The sequence below is a fragment of the Trichosurus vulpecula genome, chromosome 3 (assembly GCF_011100635.1).
Source record: "Trichosurus vulpecula isolate mTriVul1 chromosome 3, mTriVul1.pri, whole genome shotgun sequence".
NCBI lineage: Eukaryota > Metazoa > Chordata > Mammalia > Diprotodontia > Phalangeridae > Trichosurus > Trichosurus vulpecula.
Genome location: NC_050575.1, coordinates 97,082,127 through 97,105,887, shown reverse-complemented (window position 1 = coordinate 97,105,887; position 23,761 = coordinate 97,082,127). Strand labels below are relative to the sequence as shown.

At 43.1% G+C, this 23,761-nt stretch overlaps 1 protein-coding gene and 1 pseudogene across 1 annotated transcript in view; both read left to right on the top strand.

Annotated features, from left to right (window-relative positions):
* Positions 1 to 23,761, top strand: part of COL23A1 (collagen type XXIII alpha 1 chain) — a 467,765-nt gene that overhangs the window by 254,955 nt on the left and 189,049 nt on the right. The gene's annotated exons all lie outside the window — the stretch shown is intronic.
* Positions 5,572 to 5,823, top strand: LOC118843746 (annotated as a pseudogene).

The following is a 23,761-nucleotide window of genomic DNA, read 5'->3' as shown; positions in this document are numbered from 1 at the left end:
TTGTCACGATACAAAAATGCGGCTGGGCCTGAGGCTGCAGAGGACTTTTCTTTGTGTGATTCTCTGATGCCATATGAATCTACGTTGGTTGAAGATGATTTCTTTCCAACCTGTGATTTCCCACAGCTCAAGCTTACAGGGCCATAGATTTAGAGCTGGAAGGGACTGTGTAGGTCATCTAGTTCAAGATGAGGAAATTGAGGCCCAGACAGGCTGGGTGACTTGCCCACAGTTAAATGACTAAGAAGCCTCTGAGCTAAGATGTGAGCATGAATCCTTGACTCAAATCTAGCATTCATTCCACTGTACCAAGTTGTTGGTGCCCCACTCATCTGGAGCCCTGACTACATCCTGCCTTGATGTAGTCTTTGTTTTAGGTGTATGGGCTCTGTCTCCCAAACTGCACGGGGAGTTTGTGAGCTCCTGAGGGTATGGTCTAGACCACAGGTCTTAAGTGGCCCTCTAAGTCTTCAAGTGTGGCCCTTTGACTGAATCCAAACTTCACAGAACAAATCCCCTTAATAAAAGGATTTGTTCTGTAAAACTCGGACTCATGTGTGGCCTCGAGGTCACAGGTCCCCCCACCCCCAAGCCACTGGGGTGAAAGATGATTACAGAATCATAGTCTCCTTGAGCTGGAAAGGACCTTAGAGACCATCTTAGCCTGGAGCCATTCCGCCGGTGAAAACTGAAGCCCAGAGAGGGAAATTACTTTCTCAGGATCACACAGTGAATCAGTGACCAAGACCAGAACTGATGTCTCCAGACTCCAAATCCAGTGTTCTGCTCATGGAGCAAAGCGGCAGTCACTGCAGAGTGACCCAAGATTTCCTCTTCCTCACCCAGGATCCAGCTCCCTGTGAACATGGGCATATGTGTGGCTCCAGAGCAGAGAGGCAGCCTCTATTTTATGACAATAACGATGATGATAATCAGCACTTACGTAGCACTTTAAAGTTTATAAAGCACTTTACATATATTATCTTTTTTTATACTCACAACAACCCTAAGGGGCAGGTGCTATTTTCTCCATTTTACAAATGAGGAAACTGAAGCTAGGAAAAGCTAAGCAAGGGTCTGAGGCTAGATTTTAACTCGGGCCTTCCTGACTCCAGTTCTACTGTTTTACCCTCTGTGCTGCCTGGCTGCCCCCAAGATGCCCCCTCTCTGTGTCACAAAGGAAATCCCAGACAGAATCACCATCTGGGTGGTCCCCATCCTTCCTGGGACCCTCTTGATTTTCAATAGAGTAAAACAAGAGTCATGTGCCCAAGGAGCACAGGAGAAGGGACTGTGGATACTCATCTACCCTCTCCCTTTCACGAGTTGATATATGAGTTTTCCAAAGTGTACCACTCTCCAGCAGGGAGCAAATTCCTTTCCAAGTAGAATTACTATCTGCCAATGCAGAGAGAGCTTTGGGGATCTCATGAGCAATTGCATGGAATTGGGGTTTCTTGATGTGCTAACAACGTGGAAGAATGTTTTGCGGGTTCCATGCCAGCTCATTAAGGCAGCCGTTTCCACTAGTATCCTCATGAGCCAAATCAGTCACAGACTGGGCTGCTGGAGATCAGGCCCCTATTATGATTTACTTGGGCCTTGGGCCTTTTCCTTGAGGTATAAACAGAATAAGAATTATAAGCAACAACAATTTGGGTTTTATGGTCTCATAAATGTGCACAAACTCATGAGATATAAGAGGCTAATGAAAGGCAAACCTTTTAGGGATCCTCTAACCCACATGCTGCTTGGTCAGCAAACAGGGAAAGAAGATCTGCTCACCCTAAGAATGTAGATGATTCCACCCATGATACTTTCAGCCACAGTTCAAATTCTTCTCACTGGAAAATTTTTCCCTGGAGTATCCTGACCCTTCAGAGGTTCCAGACTGATGCATGGTATAGAGGTTTGAATCTAAAGAGACTCAGAGAGAGGCTAGAAACCTCAGAGGGAAGCAGTGTAGGTACAGTGGTAAAATCATTGGATTTAGAGCCAAGAGACCCAGCTGCTTCACTCAGTAGCTATTATCATCCTGAGCAAGGCCCTTTCTCTCTCTGAACCTTTTCCTCATCTGTAAAATGGGATTTAAAATATCTGTCCTATTCATCTCACAGGACAGTTGGGAGGAAACTGCTTTAGAAACCCCAGAATGCTACAGAAACGTGAGTCATTCTTATTCACCAGCAATGAGAAATTCAAAGCAGCACTCAAGTCTGGGGCACTTTAGAGAGGAGAGAAAATGGAAGGACAATAGAAGAAAAATGGAAAAGATCTGCAAATATTTTTTTAAATAACAAATCGCATCTTCAAGAGCCAGAGTGTTGTTTGGACTGCACCACAGCAGTCACAGATATTCTGATAGAGAAGGTAAAAATAGCACTAAGGAGAACAGAACAAGCAGCCAAATTAGACCAAATGAACATAGAGAAGATCAACAAAATTATAAGAACATGAAGGAATGTATTCTTGGGTTATTGAAGGTTATTGAAGATGACAAAAGTGTGAAAAAAAAATCTTGGGCATCATTAATACTCCGAAATGTGGTCAAGAAAATATCCATAACTATTGACCTGTGTGCTTACTTTCCCGACCTTAAAATTTTATTTAATCAGAATCATCTACATAGATCGAAAGCATTCTTGATGAGGGGAGGGTATAAGTAGGGAACAGGCAGACTGTCATACACTATATTCCACAGTGGACTACATACATCTTTACCCTAATGCAATTGACAGCAAGAGGTAAAGAATACAAAATCACACTGTTATTGTTTATTGATTATCAGAATGTTTTGGCTTGGTAGAGGAAAACATTCCTTTAAAGGCTGTCTTCCAACAAAGCTTCTCCCCTGCATCCATCCAAATTATTCAAGATTTCTTGAAGGTTTATAACAACAGAAATGAACATAAACATCATGCAGTGCACAAAATGGGGAAGATATATGCTCATCAGAGGTGTTTGCATAGTGGCAGAGGAGAGCCAACACAGAGTGCTAGTTGAAGAACACTTTTCTATGGGTGATAAGGTCCTTCACATGCTCTCATTTATAGACAATGTTCTGCCAATTGCAGAATGGGAGCTTACATTCTAATGGGAGGAGATTGCACATAAAGGAGAACTAGAAAAAGGGATCTGGGCAGGGATAGAATGGAATAGGGCAAGCTGAGAATTAGCAAAGACAAAAGCTCACCTATCCGAGCTGCAGGATCCATAAAGATAGGCAAAGAGGTGGAAGTGATGGCCCCAGTAGAGAAGGCATGGCTAGGAGATGGTGTGAAGGCCCTGATAAGAAAAGAAAAAAGCTTACAAATCAGAGCCTCAGTCTCAGTAATTGGAGTATCCGATACCTAACAAGGCTTCTTCCTCCAAGCTTGTATGTGGAAAGAAGAAGAAAAGCCTTCATCCCAAATCTTTGGGTCCATCTTCTCCAGGTTTCTTCAGTGTTCCTCTACCACCCCTGAAGGCTGAGGAGTTTTAGTGACTTCAAAAGCTCAGTACCAGTAAACAGTATGTCCCCCTACCCCACCAAAAAAAAAAGCTGTTATGATCTAGGAGCAGCTGAGTGGTACAGTGGATAGACTGCCAGGCCTAGAGTCAGGAAAACCTGAATTCAAATGTGGCCTCAAACACTTACTAGCTGTGTGACCCTGGGTAAGTCACTTAATCCTGTTGGCCTCAGTTTCCTCATCTGTAAAATGAGCTGGAGAAGAAAGTAGCAAACTACTCCAGTATCTTTGCCAAGAAAACACCAAATGGGGTCATGGAGAGTCCAACACAACTGAAACGACTGAACAATGACAACAAACAACAACATTGTGATCTAAGGTTATTTTGATAGACGTAGAGTGCCCAGAACAAAGGGGATGACAATCCTGCTATCCTCTGTCCCTGTTTGGATCCAATCTACAATATTCTTTTCAGTCCTGGGAATCACATTTTAGAAACAATATGGACAAGTTAGAACAGATCTAAAGGATAGCAGCCAAAATGGCGAGGAGCCCTAGAGAGTGGCAACGTGGTGTAGTGGATAGGGTTCAAATCCCACCTTAGTCAAGTCACATCTAGCTCTAAGTCTATGGAATACTAGGGTCAACTGAAGGATATGTGGATGTTTTAGCAGAAGAGAAACTTGGGAGGAGAGATGACGTGATAACTGCTTTCAAGTATTCGAAGGCTTGACATGAGGAGGAAAGATCAGCCGGGCTCTGCTTGTTCCCAGAAGGCAGAATTACCAATGATTATAAATTGCCGACAGACAGATTTAGGTTTGATGCAGGAAAAACTTCCTAACGATATCCCAAAGTGAAAGAGCTCCCTGGGGGACTGTGAGTTCCCAGTCACTGAAGGTCCCCAAGGGTTAGATATCCACTTTTCAAGGATTTTTGTCAGGGGGATTGCTATTCAATTAGAGGCTAGACTTGATAACTTCTGATGGTCCTTCCTAATCAGAGATTCTGTGATTTCCCCCTGGCTTCAGTCCCATGGGCCCCATTCTCACTGTTAGTTTTTACCTTGGAGAGGAAACGCAAACAGTAGAACCATCCTAACAGGTACCAGATGAAGAGGTTGGTGACAGTGTTCTTCCCCGCATCAATCACTTCACAGATCGTCCAAGGAGCTGAATATTTCATAAGCCATCCAAGGGCCAGGTCCCCATCAGCCCTGCTTTCTGTAAAGGGAGGGCAGATAGACAAGGAGGACATTCAAACTGCCTTGTGAAATCTCTCTCCAGCACCGGTTATGTAAGCCATTCTCCTGTGTTTTCTGTTTGGTTAAACGTGCTGGTGCTGAAAAGCAGCTGAAAGCAACCGAATGACAAAGAAAAACTGGCCTGGTCCACACAACATTCTTTCCATTTCCCCAGAACAGGCCCCATGGCCACTCTACTCACTAAGTCCTGTCCTCTTCTCACCCAGCTAGGTTAGGAAGGAGCCAGTCCCTTTGTCCCCAGAGGTTCTCAGCCTCAGCAGCGTAGCCCAAAGAATGGCCTACGTGTTGGTCTTTGGGACTTTTCTGAATGCTGCCTCACCAGTGCGGGCAGTAGAACCACAATGGAAGTCACAGCAAGAGAGTTGCTCTCCACACCCACGCAGGGCCTTCTTCAAGTACTGATTGATAGCTCTTTTTTTGATGACAACCATACCAAGAGTGGGACTCTTGGTGGCACACAAGATCCTCAGACAGCTGATTGGAAACAGGGGGAGAGGTGGAAGTCTGCTGTGTGTTGAAAGCCTTTGCCAAACATCAGTTCAGGAAGGAAGTCATATGCCATTGGAACATCTTGCACTTCATGGTTGACGGGCATCAGGGACCGTATAATTAGCAGAAACAAGGTTGGAAGGGCAGATCTATCTCCTCTATCTCCTCCCTTGGGGCCCTGCTGCAAGGAGGTTATTCCAGTTGTTCATCCAGGAGAGGACCCTGGCTCATGGCATGCCTCTCTAAGATATCCTTTCCTGCATTACCCCATGAATGTTAATGCTGTGTCATTCTGTGCAATTATAAAAGCAAGGATAGAGTCTTTGGAGGGCAAAGCGTCCTGAAGCCAGCCCCCAAGACGCAGCAAAGATGGGCCATGAGTTTAGGAACCTGATCTGGGTGAGGCACATCATTTGCTACAACCTGTCCCCCTTTGAGCAGAGAGCCTTCCCCAACTACTTCACAAAGGGTATCCCAAATGTGTTCCACAGGAAGCAGGACTCCATTCTGCGGGTCACCCCCCCCCCATTCATAGCCTTTTATCTCATCTATACCTGGGGGACCTAGGAGTTTGAGAAATCAAAGAGGAAGAAGCCAGCTGACTTTGAAGAAGACAAATAAGCAACACAGAGGGAAGTGCAACAGCATTGGTTCCCTGTGACTTGGGGAACCAACAGAAGAAGAGTGTATAAAGATAGTTTGAAAATGTAATAAACTTCACATTTTACAAATTGTAAAAAAACAAAAAGCAGGGATAAGGTGAACCCATTAGCAGAGGCCAACGTAGCTGGTGTCTTGGCAGCCTATTCGAAGCAAATGTTTTCATTGACCAGATTTCGATGTTAAGATTCACGTACCAGTCTAAATATAAGTAACAACTTTGTGATTGTCACCTCTACTAATGGACTTACATGGGGCCTTGCTCACAGTTGGTGCTTAATAAATATTTGTTGAATGAATGACTTTGCCCTATGAATTTGGGCAAATTGGATTTTCCTTGCATCACAGAACGTAAAGCTTCTTTGTTCAAGCTCCTCCTTTCACAGAGGAGGAACCTGAGATCCACAGGGGTAGAGTGATTCTAGTAGCAGTAGGGCAGTAGCAGATCTAAGATTCAACTCCGGGGCCTTGGATTCCAAATCCAGCATGGCTGTAGTTCAGTCCAATCAATCCTGCCATGTTGTCTTGACTTACCAGACCACAATGGTGGCCTTCAAGTGTTGTTAGATGTACCAGGACTAGAGTCCAAGGCTCCTGATTCTTTATCCTTGTTCTTTCTCCTACTACTACTGCTACTACTACTACTACTACTTCCACCACCATTAAGATGAACTGAGGAGGGAGCTCCCGGGCTAAACCCCCAGGCAATTTCTACACTCCTCCCCTTTTCTAGGCACCAGAGTGGCCAGTTCTTCTGACCTATATTTGTGATCCAGCCTTGGAAATAAAACAATCCATCCTCTTGAACTTGAGACATTCTGGATTTTTGGAATTTCCCAGGATTATCTTCTACCATGTGCTAAGTACTTTAAGGATCCAATCTAGGTTTCCTAATGTTTGGGTAATTGATTTCTTATGAGTTGTTTTCAGCCATCCCATTCCTTCCATCATTTTTGGAAATCATCAGCTCTTTTTTAAAATTTCCTTTATAGTAGCCTCTGGGTACAAAAACTGGATTTCACATTTTCTTGCAATTCATAATTAACCTCAATCAATGTAGAGAAAGTTACCCAAAATGCACCTCATCTCAAGGCAGCTATTGTGTCTAAGAGAGCTGGGAAGAGAGAGCTGCTGTTTTGTTTAGATATTTCCATACGGAGCACAATAAAAATATATCAGTTTTTTCAGGAACTTTCCACATAAAAAAACCTGAATGACCTCCATTCACTGACTCCATCCCACATATGCCACTAACAGCTTAACTCATTTCAATTCTCAGGCCAATTTTCCCACCCATAACAAGAGTCTCCCTAAATCATAGGATCATCAATTCTGAATGGAAAGGGACCTTACCGTTCATCAAGTTCAACCCCTTCATTTTACAGATTAAGGAAACTGAGGCAGAGAAAGTTGAAATGACTTCCCAGGGTCACACAGCTAGCAAATATCTGAAGCAGCATTTGAACTCAGGTCTATCTGACTCTTAAGTCCTGTGTTCTACCCATTACATTACCTGGCTGCCTCACACTGCATTTCTTTTACACCTTTCTCATATACTTTTCATGTTACGTTGTGTATGACAAACACAGTTATTTGTGCTTGTGCCATATCCCTGCCTCCCCTCACACAGCCCTCACTACTGGACTGTTTGAATTCTATGGGGTCTTATCTAAATTTTATATCTCCCCTGGCTCCTAACACAGTATCTAGTATGCAGTAGGTGCTTAATAAACTTTGTTGAATTATAATCCATTTTGTTGGAATGTAATTCAGTTCAATAGACATTAGCTGAATGCCTTTTATGTACAAGACCCTATGCATTCTTTGTGGGGGGTTTAGAAGCAAGCACCCTAGCACACCCAGGATGGCCTGCTAGCACAGGTTCTTTGATCTGCTTTTAAAGGAAAGCAACATTAAAGGAGTCAACAATCTTACTTTTAATTACATTCATTAGTTCAGGGGAAAGGTCAGCACCCTGAACTTCAGAGAAAATACAAGCACAAAGATCAATAGACGGGGCTCTAACTGCCTGATTCAAAGCAATATTGCTATACACTTTACATACATCACTGGATTGAGAGAGTCTTGACCAGGAAATCAAAAGATCCTTCTCATAAGCAAACCCCCAAAGCAAAATACCAACTCAGAGTATATATACACTTCTCAGAGCTGGAAGGCATCACAACCCTCTTAATCAACTTAGTACCAAAAGGTGTGAAAGCCTTCCTACAAGCAAGCCTCCCCTAAGCAAGTTTCCCTTAATGGGCTCCACAGGAGGCCTATTAATAGGCAGGGAAGATCTTCATATCCCATTAACATTACTGGGGGGTGGGGTGGGGAAGAAATAGATAAGAAGTATTCTTGCCCCCAAGGAGCTTACAGTTTTGGTAAGGTGAAGTAAGATGGGATTGACCACTGGGGTTAAGTAAGAAAACCTGCGTCTTTGAGTCACCACACTAGCTGTATAATTTTGGGCAACTCACTCCCCCTCTCTGGGCCTCAGTTCCCTTATGTGTTAAATGAGAGGTTTGGAATATTTGATCCTTTAAGTTCCCTTCTAGCTCCCAAATCCTTTGATTCCATGAATGCAAAGAGAACTATAATAGAAGGTGTAATGTGTGAAGAGTAAAAGTGGGGTAAAAAGTACTCTGTGGGTTCAGGGAAGTTGAGAGGATCAGGGAAGGTATCATAGATAAGGTGACATTTGAGGTGAGCTTTGAAACAAGTGTGGGTAGAATTTTAAGACGCAGTCATAGGAAAAGGACATGCAAGTAACAGAAAACTGTTCTGAGTAAAAGTTCAGAGGAAAGAAACCATGGGAGTGTGTTCAAGGGGAAGCAAGTTGTCAAGCTTGGCCAGGGCAAAAGATGCATAAAGAGGAGTCGTAGGAGACAGAACTGGAATAGGGGGTCCTAAAGTTCTGTGTGTGTCATGGACCCGGGGGCGGTCTGTTAATGCCTATGTATCCCTTCTCAGAATAACATAGGGCTTTTTTTCCATTCATAATTGAGGGAAATTCTTCTCCATTAGAAGTTAGTGACAATAAAAATATAATTTTTTCCCCACTCAGGTTCACAGACCCCTTGAAATCTATTCACAAAGCCCAGATTGACCCTTGGAGTAGAATAACAGGTTGAAACCAGGGTGTGTGAAACCATCAATGCTAGGCTGAGTTTGGACTTAAACCTGTTGGCAATGGGCAGCCATGGAAAGAGTTTTAGTAGAAGAATTATATAAGCAGAGGTGTGCATCAAGGAGTTGACTCTGACCATATGTCTAGGATGGCTTGGCAGAGGAGAGACTGGAGGCAGGGAGATCATTTAGGAGGTTGGGGCAGTAGTCCAAAGGAGTGGAATTCAAGGACCAAATGGGGCAGGGGTGGGGGCGAATGGAGAAGTACAAGGTAAGTGGTATATCTCGGAACTGATAGAATTTGGCAAGTGATAAGAAGTTGGGGGCCAGGGAAAGGGAGGAATCCAAGAAAAAGTTTTGAATTTAGATGATTAGGAGGATTGTCTCTAGCATGTACTGTGTGACCTTGGGTAAGTCACTTGACTTCCCTGGATCTTAGTTTACTCTTTGTAAGAGGAGACTTGAAAACTTCAAAAGACTTAAGAATTCTGCACAATCCTATGACCAACCAGGACTCCAGAGTACTAATTATCAAACCTGCTACTCACCTCCTGACAGAGAAGCAATGGATTCAGAGGGCAGAATGAGACATATACTTTTGGGACTTAGCCAATGGAGGAATTTGTTTTGCTTGACAATGTATGTTAATTATAAGGGTTTTATTTTTTCTTTTGTTCTTAATAGAAAGGTCAAGTTGAAAGGAAGAGAAAATAGATTTTTGTCCATGAAAAAAATTTTTAATTTTTTTAAAAATGAGGAGATTTGGATTAAATGGCTCCCTTCCAGCTCTAGATTTATGATCCCATGATAAGCAGGCTAGGGAGAGGGATGGTGGGGAAGAGTTTTGTTTTAGATCAAATGAGTTGGAGGTGCTCTCTGTTAACTGTGAAGTACTGTACACATGGGAGGACTTCTTATAAAGATAACTCCATGGAAAGAAAAAGATTGCCATTCAGTGGTACTTAGTGTGTATAATTCATCCTTGGTGTATACATCACTGCTGCTTCCAAATGTCTGGTCTCTTCTGTATTTTAAATCTTCTCCCTCTCACAGAGTTGTTTCAAAGGAATCAAAGTTATCAGTCACTCCCCCAAAGTAGGGCTTGAATGAAAGAAACATGGCTATGATTTGGATTTAATGGCAGGGCAGCAGGAAGCCACTGGAGGGTTGTAAGAATGGAGAGATGTGGTCAGAGTGTTGGGCACAGAGGGTCCTGATCTTTCCGGGAAGCCCAGGAATCACTGGCTTTAGGCAGCAGGTGTATGCCAGGAGAACTGAAGCATCTTCGAGCTGCAATTAGAACTGGTTATTCTGTTTAGCAGGAGACTCTCTGGGAACTGCCCTTTGGCTTGGTTTCAATACCCCTCTGGTGTTTTGTTTAGTTGGCAGCTTGGAGAAGGTAGAGTTGGTGGCACCTTTGGAGTGTTTGATAGAGAATCTGAGCTTTCTCTACCCAGGGAACCAAAAGATTGAGTTGCCTCTGCCGTGGGGAACAACTGAAAAACTTGGCTCCCATGAGTATGTATTCATACTTACACATACACTTGTGTGCACACACATGCACACTTCCACATACTTGTGTCCTCACAGGCTGACACAAGAACACTTGATACCAAGTCACAGAATCCTTGAATGTCAGTCTTTGAAGATCATCTAAGCTGATCCCTGATGAAATTGAGTCCCAGGGTGAGGAAGGAACTTGGCCCACATCACGTAGCTAGTCAGTAGCAGGGTCAGGAATTGAGGCCAAGTCTCCTGACTCTAAGGTTTCCATGTACTTGCATGTACCCAGGATCCATGTATTCAGGCACCTGGGGAAATGGTGGGGCACACATGCAGATTTCTGAGGTTGGTAGTCGGGCAGTGCCCCCCAATTTTGGCAAGCCCTAATGTTCACACTACACATGCTAGCCAAGTGATGTTGTATGAAAGCCAGCTTTCAGCCTACAGGACTGGACTGACTATGTTCCCAGAGGCTTCATCTGTACGTCATCATGACTCACAGTGGATTTGTCCCAAACAGGAAGACTTCACTGAAGGATGGAAACATCACTGCTGCTCAGATGGGGCCAGGGGCCCCCAGGGATGGCTGGGGAAACTCCTGGCATCCCTCTTCCTACAGACTGACTTCCCAAGAAGGACAATGCTGGGTCTGGTTCTAGACTTATCTGTCATGGAATTGAGAATATTGCCCATTGGGGGTTCTCAGGGCAAGATCACTATTCCTTCTGTAGTGCATGGGTTGGGCGAGGGAGGAATTCCACATGGAGGGAGCAGCCTGGGTTTGAAAGTGAATACACAGGCAGGGGAATGACAAGAAGCTCCATTTGGCAGGAGCACAGGACAACTTAAAAGACAGCTGTGTAAAACAGACTGTAAAAGTAATTCGGGGTAGTTACATTCATTGCAGAACTTCTCATGATCTGGGATGGGCGGGCTGATGACAGAGATGAGCTCACTATCCCCCATGAGCCACTTCCCCTTCCTATCAGTGACACCGTCACTTTTTTCATCAATTGCCAGGTTTGCAAACCAAGCAAGTCCTGTCATTCCTTCCTTTGAAATGACTCTTGGATTCATCGTTTTCTCTCCAAAGAGATACAAATCAATACAGAATAAATAAATGGAGGGAAACACAAGCCTTTCGCAACTTTAAATATGAATGGGTTAACAGTCAAAGAAGTAAATATGGCAGAATGAATAAGGAAACAAAATCTAACCATTGACTATCCAAGAAACACTCTCTTCTCCATTCTCATGACCCCCTGGACCTTAGTCCAGAAGTGTATAGCCTCTCAGCTGATCTCCCAGCTAGTCTCCTGGTCTCCCCCCTTACTCCCCTCCAATGTATCTTGCTCAAGCTCCCGGAGTTCTCTTCCTAAAATATCAGCTTTTGTACTCCTAGAAATATAGGCTGTGGCCTCTGTGACACTCAATTCAATTGAACATTTATTAAGTGCTTGCCATATGTGGAGTACTGTGCCAAGCATTCAGCTAAACCACAGACCCTGCCTTCTAACAGGAGGAAAGACCCACACAAATACCCAATGTTATGTGATAAGTGAACTAGAGACGGGCAAACTGAAGTGTTATTTGAACTCCAGGGTGGTTGGGAGGCAGAAGGGTTGGCAGGGGGAGTCAGAGGAGAGAGGAAAGGAGAAACAGGGCAGTTGTTACCAACACTAAGGAGATGACCCTGAACTGTTTCATAGCGGAGCCATGCCAGGGTCAGGTTTCACTGCAGGTCCTTGTCAGCCCTTGTTCCCAGGATAGAACTGTATCTCTGGATTTATCCCTCTTTTGAGTAGGTCATATCCACAGATAACAATCAGTCAACAGGTGTTTACCAAGCACATTCTGTCAGTCAGCTAGCATTTATTAAATACCTACTAAGTGCCAGGTGGGCAGCTAAGAGGCATAGTAGATAGTGTGCCAGACCTGGAGTCAGGAAGACTCATCTTCCTCAGTTCAAATCTGGCCTTAGACACTAGCTGTGTGACCCTGGGCAAGTCACTTAACCCTGCTGGCCTCAGTTTCCTCATCTGTAAAATGAGCTGGAGAGGGAAATGGCCACTCCAGTATCTTTGCCAAGAAAACCCCAAATGGGGTCACAAAGAGTCAGATATGGCATGAATCACAGAGTCATGGTGCGGTAAATTGAATGCTGGACTTTTTAGGTCAAAAGACCGAAGTTTAAACCCTACCTAACTGTGTGACCTTGGGCAAGTCATTTAACGCCTCTACTTCCTCCCCTGTAAAATGAGCGACTTGGATGGGATCCATGACCTACCTCTCAGGTCTCTTCTGCCTCTAAATCTATGATTCCATGATCCCCTCCTCCAGTACCTGATACCCAAGGTACTTGAAAGACGACTCAGCTGAGGTTTTTGGGCTTCTGAACTGAGCTGACTTCTTGTAGAGGGCACGACAGAATTCCTCCATTTGCTTTCTAGGCTTTCCACCCTGCCTGCTCTTGGCACAGTCTCCGTATTTCTGTGTACATAAGAATACTTTCAACAGTGAAGCTAAGACTCGCTTGTGCTTATCAGTTCTGTTAGGGAGAAAGCTGTTTGAAATCTGAGATGGCACCTGGAGCCAGAAGCCTTTAGTTCTTCCATCTGTTTGAACTTGAACTTTCACTAATGACTCTGATAAACTTTTCAACAAGATTTCAACAACCAGCCACTTCCCAGTTTTGGGTCTGGCATCTTGACTCCGCGCATGCATTAGCCGTCTGAGAGCTGTCCTAAAGGCAAGGCGCTTTTAAATGGGGCTAATTTTGAGTGGTGCATTCTTCAGCAGAGCATTACCTAATGGGAGAATTAGACTTTGTGCCACAAAAGCTGTGAAGGCCACTTGTGCCTTTAATTTTATGGTCTATGTACGTCCTAATTGAGGGCTGGGACTATTTCACGTTTTTTTTTTGTCTTGGTATCCCAAGTGCTGCGTAATAGTACCTGGCACACAATAGGTGCTTAATAAATGCTTGTTGAATTGGAGGGGAGAAAGTTGCTACTAATTTATGGACTGATGGATGTTTGGTTCCTGTTTCCAATGCTACTTTATTATTAGGATCCATGATAGATTTTCCTTTCATATTGACTGACATCTTTTTTTTTAAATAAAAATTAAACCCAATGGTAATCAGAAGGTCAGATGATCTTCCCATTATGGTTTCAGGTTAGCTCTGTCTCAGACATTGTCCCCGGGCAAAACTATATCTCTGACAGTGGTAACTGGCTGCCTAATGAAAAACCACCCTAGGCTGATTTCTCATTCTGAGCAGCTTCTTTAGGACACCCCCTGTCTTAGACTAGTGACTCAAATCATTAAATTTAGCCTAGCATACAAACCTACCTATAAGCTGCCAGGATAAGGCCACTTGACCCTAAAGTCCTGTAAGAAGGCCATTCATCTGGACACTCCATTTGCTTACAATTAGAAAAAAAAACACTCTGAACTAGGGTTAGGGGGAGGGAAACTGGAATGAACAAGACATTAACAACAAGGAAGATTTCTCTCTAGTTCTCATTAGTGTTTGCCATTTTGATATGATGTTCATTGCCAGGAATAATGCCCCCTTGAGCCACCCGCTAAGTATGATGTCACCAACAGGCCACCAGTTATAGGTCCAGCATTGATCCACCAGCTATGATATTGCTGTTGAGTATATAGTGACCAATGAGAAGTTTCTTCCTGCCTGAGCAAAGAAGTCCTATTTTCCTTTTTTGACTTCCTGAACCTTTGACCTCTTCATCTGTGTTGGCACATACTGTCCCCAAACTGAATCTTCTGTCTGGGCTGTTGATACTCTTGCTTCACATCAGGTCAAGGAATTCAGACTGAAGTTAAAACATTAAAAGAAAAAGTGCTTTATAATTCTGTAAGGAAATGAGAGCAAAAGTGATACAACCGGGGAAAGGGTTTATTTTTCATTGAAAACAAGAGAGTGCTGCGAAATAGAGATGTCTAAATAGAGGCCATTCATGAGGCTGACATCTAGAAAGACAGCCTGTCACTATTACAAATAATCTTTTTCCTTCTCCTTCCCACCCATATAGAAACAGACAGGCCTCCCTGTTCCCATGTCTCACATCACCACTGTGTTTCATGCTGGCCCTGAAAGAGGCATCTTATCACCAGCGTCTATCCCAGAGAACAGAACAGAGAACTCTGCCGTGACTGCGGCAGGCTGATCACCACTTGCAGGCTGCTCAACATTAGCTACAATTGTTTCCAATTAAAGTGAATTAATAACATGCAGCCAAGTGAAATAATAAGCATTGTTTGTTAAAGAACTGCATGCATTGTTCTAGAAAAGTTGTCTTTTTATTTTATGCTCCTTCATTCTGAGGCTTCATGAAGCCCCACTGTTGAGCACCGAGGGGAGACATTCAAATATTAGGTCAAATCTATTAATTTGAAAATTAATAAAGATAAAGTCTTTCTCTTGGTTTCAAGAAAAATCAATTTTGCAAATATAATATGAGGGAGTTGTAGCTGGCTAGAAACCCCCTCATCAGGAAAAGATCTTGGGGTACAATGAACTGCAAGCTCATTATGAATCAGGAACATGACATGGGAACCCAAAAAAGCCAATATGATCATAAGCTACATGAAAGGAGGCACAGCTTCCAGAAAGAGGAAGGATATAATCCTGGTACCCTCTGCCTTTGTCAAGGCACACACAGCTGAAGTACCGTGTCCAATTCTGGATGTCACATTTTAGGTGAGACAAGGACTCACTGGAGAGAGTCCAGGAGAGGCCAACCATGATGGAGGAGGGACTCAAGACTATGCTGTAGAAGGATGGACTGAAGGAATTGGGATAATGATAGACTAGAATGGAGAATACTTAGGGAGATGTGAAAGTGGCAGTTGTTTTATTTTTTATCTCTGTGTGTCTCACCTGCAGTATAAAGGTTTGTTGAGTTGAACTTAATTAAAGAATTGTCATGGGGAGAATCGATTGACTCTTCATAGACTCACAGAGCACAGAGCTAGGAGCAATGGGCAGAAGCAGCAAAGGGCCAAGTGTAATACTGATATAAGGAAGAGCTTCTCATCTGGACCCAGACCCAGACCCTCCACTAGCTGTTGTCTCCCCTATTAGAATGGCAGCTCTTCGCAAGCTTGTCTTGCTCTTTCACATGGGCTTTGCCCATCTAAATTCTTTGCCAATGCTTTTTCATTCATTTATTCCTACTCTAACATTCTAGGATTCTGACATTTTGTGGTCTAAGGTCCCTTCAAACGCTAACATTCTCTGAATCTGCGGTTTCTAGTCTAGGCTTTTGTTGCTGGCTTTGAAACTAGAACACTCTTTGTTGGGTTTTAAACTTCTCTGTACATTTGTATAGTAGGCATTTAATATATGCATTTTCACTCTTTCATCCAACAATCAGAATTGCCCAAAGTGGAATGGACTTCCCTTGAGAAGTGAAGGGTTTTCCCTCACTAGATGTCTTCAGAATCTGAATGACTCCTGGTCTGTGGGATCCTTCTTATCTATCTATCTATCTATCTATCTATCTATCTATCTATCTCTCTATCTATCTATCTATCTATTTGCTATTCATTTATTTTAAACTTAAATACACATTAAGAAAAGAAAAAGAAACATTATAAACTTGAATACAAAATAAGAAAAGGAAAAAAAAAAGCATTGCCATGTGCACAGCAGAACATAAGAAGGATTCAAAATATACAGCAATAAATTTCCATTCCAAGAAAGCCTATATAATAAATACTACACATTGTGTTCAGAGCTGTCCATTTTTTCTTTGCTTCCTTGAAAGTTTTCTTTTGTTCTCTGCTGTGCACTTTTTGCTTTGTTCTTTTTCCCCACTTCCTTGCCTCTCTCCCCAAAGAAGGCTACAATTAAGCACACACATATGCATGCACACATTTACACAAATATGTATGTATATATACATATGCACATACATGCATATACTTACGTGCACATACACATGCTTAGCTATAATCGTAGTCATGTATGGACATATACATTCATATGCATCTATGTAAGACTGTACTACACCTATTTGTCCTCTGTTTCTCTGAGGATGGATAACATTTTCCTTCATAAGTCCAAGTCTTTCCATGTTTTTCTAGCCTACCAACTCATCATTTCCTACACCACAGCAATATTCCAATCTTATACTGCCTAATTATTTTAAATAGTCTAAAACAGTATTGATTAATATGGCTGACATATAGTATAGTTTCCCTATTTTTCTCTTTTGATTAAATCTGTTTTAGCTTTAACTTTGTCTGAGATCATGATTACTACTCCTGCTTTTTTTCCTAATAAATTCTCCTCCTGATCTTTATTTTATGTTTGTGTATATCTCTTATTTCCTATCCCTTCTGACTCCTCTACCTCCTATTACTTAACCTACCCCCCTCCAAAGATCTCTCTCTTATCCTCTCCCCCCAACCCTTTCCCTCTACTCTCGTTTCTGTCTGAATTTAGAAGACTTTTATAGCCTTCCAAATACATTTTATTGCTTCTTCATCCCATTCGTATTAATCTAGACAACCTTCTATACCCCACCTTATCCTATTCCCTCACCCTCTTATTTCTTTAGAAATTTAGAACTTTTATTGTCTTCTAAATTTATATATTGTTCTCTCTTTAGCCCAGATCTGATGTGAGTGGGGTTCCCTCTAAAAATCCCTCCCTTGTCCTCTCCCCACTTCCAATCCCTTTAGCCTTTTGTTTCTTTCTGAATTTAGAAGACTTTTGTACCCTTCTAGATATATATGTATTGCTCCCTCTTTAACCCATTCCCAACGAGAGCAGGTTTCCAGAACTACCAGCCCTCCTCCCCCATCTACTTCCTGTGTCAGTTCTTCCTCTCACACCTCATTTGTATAAGATAATTACTCTTTTTACCTTTTCTTATAGTTTTGCTTTTTAGAATCACATCACACTCAGGTCCACCCCCATCTTTCTTTCGAACTACCCAATTACTAATAACAATCTTAGACATACGTTTTACATTTCCTCATATAAAAAATAAATTGTCTTTATTGAGAGATTCTTCTTTAGAAATGAGTCAGTCTAGTCAACTTTTGAGGTCTCTTTCCACTCTGAGATTCTGTGACGCAGCCGTGGGATCCAACGCCAGTCAGTTCGCTTTGTTGGGGCTCAGTTTCCTCATCTATAAAATACGGACACTAATATTGTGCTACCTCCTTTTCAGAGTTGTTGTAGAGAAAGCCCTTTACAGACCTTATAAACATGAGTTATGGATTAGCCATCATCATCAGAAGCACCTGGGGAATTTGGAACATAAAGGAAAAATCGGCTGGAGCCTTGGATTTAAAGAGAAATGTGTTGAAAGAGTCATTCTTTCTGAGTTTGGATCAGAGGGCCAGCTTTCACAGCTGAGAGAGACAATAGCATCAGAGAGTTTCTTACGAAGAAGAGCTGAGCCCTGACTGCACTTGACAAGATTCAGCCCTGGAAATTCACCAAGAGTCAGGCAGAGCATGTTCCAACACACTGCCTGTAGGAAGTTTTTGATTCTTCTTACACGATAACATTTCTCTGTGATGTCCTCCAAAGTTTTAAAATGGAGCCTGGCTTCCAGCCCTTCCCATCTCCAAGACACATAACACATTGAAGAGAGTTGAGCTTTGAACAGCCTGGAGGACTTCCCTGAATCTTCTCCAGAGCCATTCAATACACCCCACTGCCCATAGCCCAGGCTAGCTGGAGGCAGGATGGCTGTGAGCTGTGATCCCTGAGCTATGAGGGGGCAAGGAGCACCATGGAAACCCCCTCAAGAAGGTGCTGTGGACCCCTACTGTGTGTGTGTGTGGGGTCCCTGTTTGGGGGCACTCAGGGCCTGTCCCCTCTAGCCTGCCTTATCTCAGGCATCCTTCAGTTGTCTCCTTTCTCAGTATGTCTGCTACACTACTAAACCTGTGTTCCAATCAGTCATTCAGTCAATTAGTATTTATTAAGGGCCTATTGAGTGCCAGATACAGTGTTGAGTGCTGGGGTTACTGACAAAAAGTGAGACAATCCCTGCGCTCACGGAGTTTACATTCTAATAGAGAAAAGGCCACATATGGGGGAGTGATATCCAAAGAAGGGAGTTTTATTCTACGCGGTGACAGGGCTTGTGAGTGGAGACACAGGATATTAGCTTATATTATTCGGCCTTTTCCAGCAGCAATGGCACTGGATTTGATTTTTGTTCATAGAGCAATAAAAGGTGGACAGAGAAAGAGGTGGGGGAGGGTCAAGGCCTATTGACAAGATGCCTGGTATATGGTGGATACCTGAATGGGCTGTGAAATGTGGTCTACAGCCAGCTACATATATAGTGAATTAGGGGAGGTTGCATCCAGCCGCCAGGCAGGGCAGCTTGAGGTTGTGGAGGTGTGACCTGTCCCTCTAAAAGGGCTGCATCCCCTGCCTCTTCGGCCATCACTACTAAAGACCGAGAAAAGAAAATTCTCAACACCAAATTCCTTGTTTCCATCAAATTATTCAACGTAAGAAATAGGTTTTTAGGTTTTATCAACGGAAATGACATTTTAAAAAGACACATCATCATTGGTTGTGCCCCCGTACCTTTGGGACTCCCAGGCCTTTCTACCAGACCTGCAGCTGAAAACTCTCACATGTATTATATCACCCCATTAAGTTGTTGTTTGTCCTTCATTCTCTAAAAGGACCATAACATCAGGGAGGTGATGCTATGACATGCAAGTGAATTGGATTTAAGTGAAGGAGGGCCGTGCAAAGTCACCAGCCTCACTTTCTCCTCCAGAGCCATCTGGGTCCAGTGGCAAAATACGGATCAGGATGACTGGAGATGGCCCTGGATGCAGTGGGACACCCCTTGGCCTTTTTAAGTGAAGGTCTTTAACAGGTCTCAGTTTGACTGAGGCAATCCATTAAGTATGACATCCTTGAAGGCAGGGACTTATTCTGCCTTTCTACTTGTATCCAAGGTGCTTATGTTAATTGTTAGAAAGTTGTTTTTTATTTCAAGTCAAAATCTGCCCCTCTGCAACTTCACCTGAGAAGGCAGGGCGTAGTAGATAGAGCTCTGAGCTTAGATTCAGGAAGAACTGAAGTCACATCTGGCCTCAGAGATTTGCGACCCTGGGCAGTCCACCCTGTCTGCCTCAGTTTCCTCATCTGTAAAACGGGCTTAATAATAGCAGCCATCTCCTAGGATTGTCACGAGAGTCAAATAGAATTATATTTGTGAAGGGCTTTGTAAACTTTTATGCATCATAGGCATGCAAAGAACTCCTTACTCTTAGATGGCCTCCAGGGGCCCTTCTGTCTCTCATCCTATCCAGCATTCAGCAGAACCACTCTGATCCCTCTCCTTCGTGAGAGCCCTTTAAAGAATACTGGAAGGCTGATTATTAGCCCCCCAATCTTCTCTTCTCTGGGGTAAGCAGGTTGAGTTCTTTTCATGGAGAGTTTCAAAGTCATCCCTATCCTCATCACCCATCCCCACATAGACTCAGGCTTTTGAGGTCTGGACTGGTGATGATGGGCTAGTATTTGAGGTGAAGGAGCAGAAAAATGTGGGGGATGGTAAATCAAGTCAGAAGGCAGTCATGAAACATCTACTATGAGCTAAGTACAAGGACAAAAGGCAGTCTCTGTCCTCAAGGAGCGAACTGAGAAGACAACACACAAACAACTATGAACAAGCAAGATGTAGACAGGATAAATTGGGGGGAGGGGGGTCAGGGAAGGCTTCTTGCAGAAGGTGGGATTTTAGCTGGTACTTGAAGGAACCCCTGGAAGCTGGGTCACAAAGATGAGGAGGGAGAGAATTCTAGGTATGAGAGATAGCCAGGGAAAATGCCTGAAGTCAGGAGAAATAAAACCTTTGAAATATAAAATGTCTTTAAAATATAGAACGCTTTACAAATCTGCACGTCATCCTGCAGAGAGGCAAAAGACGGCCCTTACCCACACAGAGCTCAGAGTGGAATGGGGGAGATGGCGTGAAAGCAAAGTAGAGACTGACCTGGCAGGAACAAACATACATTTCTATGTTAAATTACATCCCTCACTTTCCAGGATTCCTTTACTTCAGATTCATCATTGCCATTTCTCACAGCTCAATTTCACCTTCCGCTCTTCCCCACGTGTATCCTCCATCCTCGGCCATTCAATTTTCTTGAAATCCCCCAACTTTTTCTTCCCAACAAGCTATGTGACCTTGAATGCGGTGTAATGGAAGGAACAGTGATGGGTGTGCAGGTTTTGAACCCCTCCCCCCATTTATCCTGCCTTTATCTTGCTTGTACATAGTTTGCATGGTGTCTTCTCTTTTGTTTAAATTTTGCTTATTTTATTCTGAACTTAGGAAATAAAACAAGCATGTCCATAACATAGGATAGAAAGAAAAGGTGAAATTTTTTAACATTTTTAAAGTTTTGCATTCCAAATCCTATTCTTTCCTCCCTCCCCTCCCCTTTCCCTGAGACGGTAAGCAATCAGATATCAGTAATACATGTGCAATTATGTAAAACACATCCATATATCATTTTATTGTACATGAAATTGGTGTGTTATCTTCTCAGTTAGCTCCTTGACTGTCTTTTGCCTTTCTTTGTATTCCCAGGGCGTAGAACAGTGCCTGGCACATAGTAGGTGCTTAATAATTCCTGCTACTTACTTGGAAAAAAATCATTTCACCATCCTGGGTCTCAGTTGGCAAGGGGCTTTGTGTAGATGATTTCTGAGGTTCTACCTAACTCAGAATTCTAGGATCCTAAGTCACTCTCCCTCTCGGAGCTTCAGATTCTTAATCTATATATTGAGGAAATTAACCCAGCTCTGTCACTAGCTTGCTGTGCCACCTTGAGCAAGTCAGTTCATTCTCCAAGCCTCAGTTTCCTTCTCTGTAAAATGGGGGAGAATTATCCCTGCCCTTTGTGTCCCATGAAGCCATTATGAAAATAAGATGGAATAATGGTTGGGAAATTGCTTTGTGAAAATAAAGAGCTACATAGACTATTATTAATGCTGACAGTATGCCCTAGATTAGATCTGCTTGATCTCAAAAGGGAAGTTACAGGGGATGTTACAGGGAAGGCAGATGTCAACTTGATGGAAGGAAGAACTTCCTTACCAACAGAGCTGGAATGGAATTCCTTAGGAGGTAATGAGCCCCCCGCTTTTACAAGTATTCAGGAGAAGATTAGATAGGAACATTTGACATATGTTAAGACTGAAAAAGATCTTAGGATCTTGATGGTCTGCAACCTCAAACTGAGTGGCCAGTGTGCTATGACAGCCAAGAAAATGAGTGCAGTCTTAGGGAGCATCAAGGGAGGCAGAGCTTTTAGGAGTAAGAAGTCAACATTTCCTCTGTACTCAGCTCAAGGCATCATATTTTGGAAGAACAATGACAAGCTGGAAAGCATCCAAAGGAGAACAGCTAAGATGGGGAAGGGCCATGGGCTTACACCATATCTGGATTGTTTAGCCTGGAGAAAAGTAAACTTACAGGATGCATGATTTCTATCTTTAAGTATGTGAAAGGTTGTCATCTGCAAGAGGGATTCAGCCTCTTCTTTTTGGACCCAGAGGACAAAACTAGTAGCAACATAGGGAGTAGCAGTTGCAAAGAGGTAAATTTAGGCCTGATGTCAGGAAAGACTTCCTCACGATGAGAATCGTCTCCAAGTGGGATGGACTGCCTCGGGGAGCAGTGGGCTCCCCTTCGTTGGAAGTCTGCAAGCAAAGTCTGGATGACCCACTGTAGAATGAGTATTATAAATGGGGTTCTTTTTCAGGGAGGGATCTGACAAGATCAGACTGAAATTCTGTAATTTGGTAAGATTTTATGTAGGGAAGTCGATCTCAATGATGTGCGGTCTCCCTTCCTATGCCACAATATATTCTTCTTTGTGTTCCACATTCGCCTGGCACCAGAGACCTATGTTCTACCAAATCCTGGCGGCCAATTGTCCAGCTGGCCACCGAATGGGAAAGTGTGATTGAATGAGAAAGGGGAGAATGGGCAGGCTGAGGTCTTCCTGGGTATTCTGTATGTCTGATTTCGCTCCTCTTCGTGGCTTTAAAACAGGGCAAAGCAGCGTCTGGACTTTGCCATGCATATATTATCAGTTCCTGACTTTGAGGGAAAAATGTATGTGAAACATGTTTCTTTTATCAAAAACATAAACTCTGGTGAGAATCCCCTCCCAAATTGTCATTTGAGCCCTGAGCTTAAGGAAATGATTGTCCTGGCAGGAAGATTGAAAAAATTAAAGGGAAATCAGATGTGACTTCATTATTGCATTTGTACATACATTATAAAGTCACTGGCTGAATTGGGCTTTTGGTTATTTTTTTTAAACAATCATTTGTCAATCTTAGAAGATTAGAATTGGAAGGGACCTTGGATCACCAAGACCAGCTCTACCTCAGTCCCTTCACCCCACTGGATCTGGTTTCAAGGGACCTGGGTTTGGCTCCCAGCTCTGCCAATTACTACTGAACAACAAGAATTTGGGGGCAGCTGGGTAGTACAGTGGATAGAGCTTCAGGCCTGAAGTCAGGAAGACTCTTCTAACTGAGTGTAAATCTGGCCTTAGACACTTACTGTGTCACCCTGGGCAAGTCGCTTAACCCTGCTTGCCTCAGTTTCCTTATCTGTAAAATGAGCTGGAGAAGGAAATGGCAAACCACTCCAGTGTCTCTGCCAAGAAAACCCCAAACGGGGGTCACAAAGAGTTGGATGTGACTGAAAATGACTGAACAATTGACTTTGGCCAAGTCACCTCACTTTCTTGATATCTCTTCTTTTCGGCCCCAGAGGGCCACCTCATATAAATCATTTGGCCTTTCTTCTACCTGGAATTCAGGTAGTAGAAGTAGCCATGGTGTAGCAAGAAGAAAATGGAATTTGGAATTAGGAAAACTAGCTAGAATCACAGCTTTATCAAATCCTCTGTCCTTGGATTAGTCACTTCCAAGGTTCATGTCTTGTCTCTGATGCTTCCGACTCATGTGACCTTGAACAAGTCATTTGGTCTCCACGGGCTTCAGTTTTCTGCATTATAATAGTAATAGCAATAATAATAACTGACACTGATATAGTTCTTCAAATGTCTCAAAATGCTTTATGTGCCTTATTTGAGCCTCACAATAGCCCTGCAAGGTAGAGGCTACAAGCCTTGTCATAACCCATTTTACAGATGAGGAAACTGAGGCTCGGGTGAATTCACTTGCCCGTGAAAACCCAGTTAGTAAATGTCAGAG